Here is a 7,378-nt window from a genome sequence, read left to right on the forward strand (position 1 = left end):
AGTAACCATGTTGTAACTCTTCTTTCTATCGAGATTAAGGTTTGCGTCACATTTTTCACCTTGACTAAATCAAAAATTTGACCGAATTGTCTTCATCTTCCCTCTTACTTGGCCGAACCAAGAGAGAAGAGAAACCAAAGAGAGACCTCCAACTCCAACCTCAATTTTGTACTTGAATCTGAAGTTACTCCATGGAAATGTTAACTAAGAAAGATTTCAAGGTATTGGTGGAGCGATTTTTGAGGAAGAAGCCCTGGATTTCCATCTTTCTTGAGGTTACAAGGTAACTTTGGCTAGCAATTTTCCTCTACTACCAATATAGGAAAACTAGTGGATTAAGGTAGTACTTTTGGCAGCTTTATGGAAAATTTCATGGGTTGAACTAGTGTTATGGTAATTTATGGTTTTATGGTGAATTTTCTACCACACGTCATGCTTAAGTACTGACCATGGTCTGATAGCTTTGTTATGACTTGCCTAAAGAAAATTCAAGCTTGTGATTAAGAATTTCAGCTTTGGGTTTCATTTTGCTAAACTTGAGTAGAGACGGTTATATGCTTGATGTAGTGAGTTGTGGGCTTGATTTATATGCTTGAGTTGAAGCTATTTCATGGGAAGAATGAAGCCTTGAATGGGCTAGGAAAAGTTAGTAAACACAAAGGATGTGCCGCTGAAAATTTTTTCCGCAGGGAACCTTGGAAGGTTTTACAGAATTTGTTATATCTTGATGTAGAAAAGTCAAAATTGAGTTTTATTATGTTTGAAACTAGATTCAGAGTATCTCTCAATTTCCATGAATATCTATGATTTTTCAAAGTTGACTGAAACTGTATACCTGTTCTGTCTGTTACTGGGTGAAGCAGCAACTTTAGGTTGGAATTTGACCGACTCGTGGATTGGATCTTACAATGGTACCTTCTAGAAAGTTGTAACAATTTGAATCCATATTCCGACGGTATAAAGTTTTTTAAGTTTTGGACATAAGAAGCTCGAGATAAGATTTTCAAATGAGATCACGCAAAACTAAAAAAATTTCTATTTTTCCTAGGATTATTCCTACTTACATTCCCAACTTTAGGATTGGAGTTGGTAAACTATTTTGAGGTTGGTTTATGAGTAGAAACGAGACTTAAATGAAAGGAAAATGAGTTCTTCAAACCACCTTAGGTCGGACAGTTTACAACTTTGCATTTTGAACGTCTTTTCTACTTTCTCTAAACGTTTGGCTATAAGTGATACTTTTCTGCTCTAAATGACTTTTGCAACATTGATTAGTAAGGACATAAGGATTATTCTTCGATGGGAACAAGCTAGTATTATATTTCGATAGGTTATACAACTATGAAACTTGTAAATTGAAACATGTTCTAAATAAAGATTTGTAGCTTCAATTCCTACATAATATGGCTTTGTATTGCTGGTCTTACTAAAGCATGCGCTCACAAGACTCGAGAGAGTTAAAAAGGATATTCATCGAAAATATTTTGAACTACTCAGTAATCAAGCTGAGAATCTCGAGGGCGAAATTCTTTAAGGGGGAGAGAGTGTGAGAACCCTCATTTTTAAAATACAATTTCCCCAAACTACATGCCTTGCACCAAGATTTAAACCACCTCTTATATGCCCTGGCATTATATTTCACAATGTGTTACAACAAATCCCTTGTATTGACCCTCACTTTAAAACACAATTTTCTTACTTACATGCCTTATTATAAGATCTAGACCATTTAATATATGCCCTTACAAATTATTTTCTATGTGTTATAATAATTTCCATGCATTTCATTTCAATTCATTTTACTTGAAGTAAAATATTTCCTTGAGCTAGGTTGTAAATAATTCACCACTTGTAATTGTCCAAGTGTTCTTTTATTAGTGGTAGAGACTTTATGTGAGAGATTAGAGGTGTTGAATAATTATTGGTGCATTTGGAAAGGTAAGAATGGCATTAGTCAAAGATTAAGAAAGGTTAGGACAATAATGGAGCCATGTGGCAAAACCCTAGCCATGTATCTTGTTTGACCAAAGGATTAGAGGAATTTTAAACCAACTTTGCTTCATTTTCCTCCAAAATTTCGTCCACCTTAAGGGCTTCCAAGGGAAGGAAGAAAACTCCATCTTCTTGCTATGACAACCTTAGTTTGATCTTGAACAAAAACCAAAAGAGAAAGATCTAGAGTTTGTGAGAAAATTTCATTCAATCTTTGAGGTTGTTTCAAGCCTAAAGCTTCTATTGTGGTGGTTTGTTTGGTGACCAAAGCAACTTGTAAGTAAGGTATGTAATCTTTAAAATTTGGGTTTATGATGTTATATCATCTACTTGAGGTTGAAATGGTGAAAACAACTTGTTATGGTTGAATTTGGGGTTAGTTTCTTGAGTTAATCAAGTAATGGTTAGGTTTACTAATATGCATACCAAGTGTTTGATGAAATGTCTAACCCTTATTCATGTGTGTTTATGAAGTATTGATATGTTTTAAACCCCTATTTAGTTGGATCTAATACTTGTTATGTGCAAGGAATGAAAATAACAAGAAGAGTAGAAGTTAGAAATTTTTTAAAGTGTGCTGACCGAAACTTTTTAAGCTTGCTGCCCGGTTTTACCTTGATATTTTCATGCACATTTTGGCTACAAATGTGAGTATTATATGTTGGGTTATGTGTGTGGAGGTTGTCTACAAAAAAATTAGCCAATTTGGTTGAATAAATTTTGAGTTATAAACAAAGGAGGAAAACTGGACTAGGTCCAGAAATTTTCTGTCCAGCCATCTTGTTAAGGTCATAACGTGTTACTCACTGATCAGAATTGAGTGCCGTTTATGGCAATTGAAAGTAGACTCTTAGAGCTTTAAAACGGTACAAAGCTCATTTTCTGGTTCATCCCGAGCGATCCGTGGCGAGTCTGGAAAGTTGGCTGTCCGGGAAGTACTGTTCATCCGAGACAGTCCAGAAAGTTCATTTGGTTTCTTAATTTTGAGCCACTTATGTTGGGATTTTGGAAATGGTTTCTTCTAGACAAATTTAGCCTTATGAACCTAGTTTCCAATGCAACTGACGGAACCAAATTCTGACTTTCCCACAATGAGCAATGACCGTTTCCCCGAGGCTGGCCGGGCGAGACAGTTTAACCCGTAATGAAGCCTTTGAGCTGTAGTGAAACTTTTCTTTTGCCAAACTTTCATGTACATACTAGACTTGTTTTCCATGAACTTTCACCGTGGTTTAGACCCTATTTGCATGCCGGATTAAGTAGCTTAAGCTACTCACTTGGCCTCTTAATGAACCTATACTTTAGTAGGGAACGAATCCAATTATTAATGTTTTCACTCGTTGACCTAGGTTTGGGCAACGACGGTGATCGTAACTGAGACGTTTGACGTCGATTATTACTTTTGCTTGACAGGTGAGTGTTCCACTACCTGCTACTTGTTATGAGAAATATTCGTGTACTTGAAAGTATTGAATTGTTATTGTTTGAGCCAAAACTGTTTTAATTAAAATTGAGGCGAGTGTGTACTTTATCGCACTCGACCTTTCTTATTTTTTCTTTTCACTGAGGCTCTACTTACTGAATGAATTAACATGAAATGAGATATTGCTATACATGACTGTGCTTAAGTTGCGTGGATGACATTCCACCAACTACTGTTACTGTTCGGGTACCCAACCTCATAGGTGAGTCGGTTGTATCGAGCCAGCAAGGGCTTGGTCGAGAAGGCCGATAAACCTTGAGGACTGTTTACTGTTCACTGGAAATTGAATCTTGCTTGGAGGTCCCTGGTGAAGCATAGCCGTTGTGCTTGCTTGTTGTGTTGTCCAGCACCACCAGTGATAAAATCCTCGGCTTGATACTGTTTCATTGGAATCCTTGAGCATTGGAAACTCGGATTCCTGGTATACTCGAGTATTACCAAACTACTGTTTATGGAGTGCGGGCCCGGTGGGGGGTTGTTTGGTGGACGGAGACTGGTGAAAGTGGTGTTCTACGGACCTATATACTGTTACAAGTGTTGACGGAGTGTCAACAGGAGGCAATTATGATCAAGCTCAAGTGGACCTTTGGCTTTTGAAAGCCACCCGTATCCTTGAATTGAACTGTTATTTTACTGTACGGTGTTTAGTTGGCTATTTTGTGATTTTATGTGGCTATGTGTTTACTTGTTTACCTGGAACCTCACTGGGCTTTAGCTCACTCCATTCCCTTTGTTTTCCTTAACAGATCGGGAAGGGATTTGATCGAGGGCTTTCTTAGCTTTATTTTGCCGTTCTTGCGTTTTGAGGTTGTAACTTTCGTTTAAGCAGACTTGTAAGCTTAAATTCTTAAGGGTGATTTATATTATGTAATTTTGAGTGAAGCGTGGTAAGTTGGCATACGATGATATATGTACTAAGCTGAATTGTTGAATTAGTGATTATGTTTGAGTTAGTGTTTCAATCCCCTGCATTGTCAAATGTTACATTCGTTTCATTGATGATATTAGTACTTTGAACGACTGAGTCCTGGCGAGAGTTGGGCAGGCAGTCCGTTGATACCCTGGGGTTTGCCCTAGGGAGAGGTGGGGCTGTCACAGTTGGTATCAGAGCTTAGGCTTCAGATCTTTGAAGAGTATCCTAGACATAAAAGCTCAGGATGCTGGACTGTGGGATTGGTTTGAAAGTTAAGTGATCACTGGAAGGAAAAAAAAAATTTTGAGCCTAGGTTTGAATTGGTTTGGGCGAGTTAGGAATTTTCGACTTGAGGATTATATTTGATTATTTTCCCTTAAGAGTACTTAAGTTTATCTACACTTTGTGTAGGCTGGATGAATCTGGCGGCCCTAGTAATAGACCGGTTGGCGAGCCATCCCGTGGGGACTTACCGATGATTTAGTATCAAATCAGACCCGGAGGCCTAGAGCCTATTGGGGCTTATCTAATCACTACAAGTGGTGTGAGTGTCTGCAAATTTTACCTATTCTAATGGTGTAGTGTTGGCCGTTGTGAAGGAGCGAAAGTTGCTTGCCCGGGACAATGCTAGGTTTAAAGCTGAAGTCAATCAACTAAAGGAAACTACTAAAATGCAAGCCGATCGAATTAAGGAGCACAGGTATGATATGGTTGAAGGCCATCAAAGGATTGGTAAATCTTTGTATGTAACTTGGAGAAGCTCAGGAACGCGTTTAGGGGGCAATAAAAGTGAGGAATAGAGTCGAGTCAAACCTGAATGTTTGTGATGACCTGTTTGGGGACTTCAGTAGACTTAAGTGGTGAAGTCTCTAACATTGGAGACGAGGCAAGTGTTGACCTTGCCTAGACCGGAGGAGGGTCAGCTAGTCCAGCTACACCTCTAGGCTACTACTTTGGATGATTTTGACTACTATACATAGAAAGGATAAGGGATGTGGTGACTCGGTGGTTGTACAATTTTCTTTTGACTACTTGCACTGGATTTTTCCTTGACATGACTGTATGACTGTATTTGTATCTGTGAGTCTCGTACCTGATACTTTTGGTCTAGTTATCTTACAAACAACTACTATGAGCCTTGGAATGTATAATACTTTGACTTTGACTGTGACTGTGAATTGGACTGTGACTGTTACGGTGACTTTGACCTCGACTTTATTACGACATTGGCATTTAATTGCTTTATATTTTCACTCGCTTATTGTGACTCCGATTTCATTTTATTTGACTTTTGTAAAGGAATAATCATCTATCATGTACCAACACGTACTTACCCATTGGTTAAAATACTTGGACCCTAGACCAGTGAGTAATAAAGGAGAATAGGTCCAGGACCAAGAAGAGGAATAAAGGTTTGTAGTCAATTAGAACCAGGGACCCGGAGGTGGAGTAGGGGATCAGGTAGCTACAGCTATCAATCGTATGACCGATCTACTGTTTACTGGCCATTCGGTTGACCAACAAGGTCAAACAACGGGTAACTAGTAAAGGAACCTTGAAGTAAGTTAAGATAGAGTCCTAAATCAGTTCCAAAAGTTCACACCTCCTAAATTTCTTGGAGAACTAGATCCCGAAATTGCCGAGAACTGGTTTGAAAGAATGGAAGATATTTTACTGCTTCGCGTGGTCTCTGCGCGAAGTGAGCTTGGGGCCAAGTGGTGTTATTGTTTCGATTATGTGAGTCAGTGGAAAGGACTAGGTGCTCTTTTTGGGCGTAAGCTATGAATCATGACTGTTATAAGCGTAAACCCTTTATCAGGATACTTGGGAGGAATAGATATGTACGTCGGGTAGGAATCTGTAATATGGGTGATTTACTCTTAGGACCGGCCGGCTCGAGTTGTGAATTACCTTATTGTGGATTCTTGTACTTGAGTACCAAAAAGTGGAGAGCCCTAGAATAAGGGTCTGTATCTTGATTGCACTTGAGACAAGTTTTAATGGCAAAAGTCAAGGCGCGAAAGATCCTAATATTTGACCTAGTTATTGGACTGATTGAGGGAATAAATCTCGGAAGCTATCATGGACTAATCTCAAAATAGTCTGACAGGGTTTCTATAGATGGTGGATTATACTGTACGTCGAGAAATTTGCACTGAAGATCTGTTTCCTTCACCCATGACTGTGAAGACATGATAAGTGTTTATTTCGAATGTGGGGCGGTTTGATTACAACTATATGGATATTTCTACTCCTCTTGTGACATTCTTTCCTATGCTTCCTTGACACCTATCCACTAATGTCTAAGTATGGACTTGACTCGATTATGATCGTGGCGAGATCGTGAGTTTTGGAATTATGCATGGGAATTTGAGAAAAGAATTGGATTCTATACCTGTATGCAAGAGATTGAGATAGGAGGTAGAAGTTCCGACACATAAAGTACGCTTTAGGGTTGCTATGTGCATAAGTGATAAGGATACTCTCGTATTGAAATTCCCGAATAAGAATGAGTGGCATTGTATTCTGAGCTATTAGCCTACCTGTATTCTATTATCTTGTCTATCTCACTTGAGGATAGCTACGTTTAATTCCTTGTGGTAGGATCGGAGGAGAATGAATTTAAAAGTTATATGACTAGAGTTTCCAATTGTAATTAGTTACTTACTTTGCTCCTTTGATTTACTGGCAAGCTACTATCGAGATAAGTGAATTAGTGAGATGACAAATGTGACTGATCTGCATAAGAAAATAGAGGTTATTCAAAAAGAAATAGAGTTCCAAAAGAGATGAACTGAGTACTGGGAAAGATGATGGGAACCAAAATACCTAGAGAACATTGAACTATTGCATCAGAACATACGATTGAAAGGAAATATGAAGGGGTTCCAGAAGAGGTACAGAATAAGTTTGTACCAGTATATTTGCCAAGTTGAATAGCCATTAATGAGGTTTTTGCCTGGATAAGTTATAATCATTGGACTATGCAT

At 38.5% G+C, this 7,378-nt stretch overlaps 1 long non-coding RNA gene across 1 annotated transcript; it reads left to right on the top strand.

Annotated features, from left to right (window-relative positions):
• Positions 1-2,199: 2,199 nt before the first annotated feature.
• Positions 2,200-4,367, top strand: LOC113756509. Its single transcript, XR_003465978.1, has 3 exons — positions 2,200-2,277; positions 3,342-3,405; positions 4,222-4,367. It is a non-coding gene; the product is annotated as an uncharacterized LOC113756509 (long non-coding RNA).
• The last annotated feature ends 3,011 nt before the right edge of the window (positions 4,368-7,378 follow it).

This window comes from Coffea eugenioides, unplaced genomic scaffold (assembly GCF_003713205.1).
Source record: "Coffea eugenioides isolate CCC68of unplaced genomic scaffold, Ceug_1.0 ScVebR1_2378;HRSCAF=3396, whole genome shotgun sequence".
NCBI classification, from domain to species: Eukaryota; Viridiplantae; Streptophyta; class Magnoliopsida; order Gentianales; family Rubiaceae; genus Coffea; species Coffea eugenioides.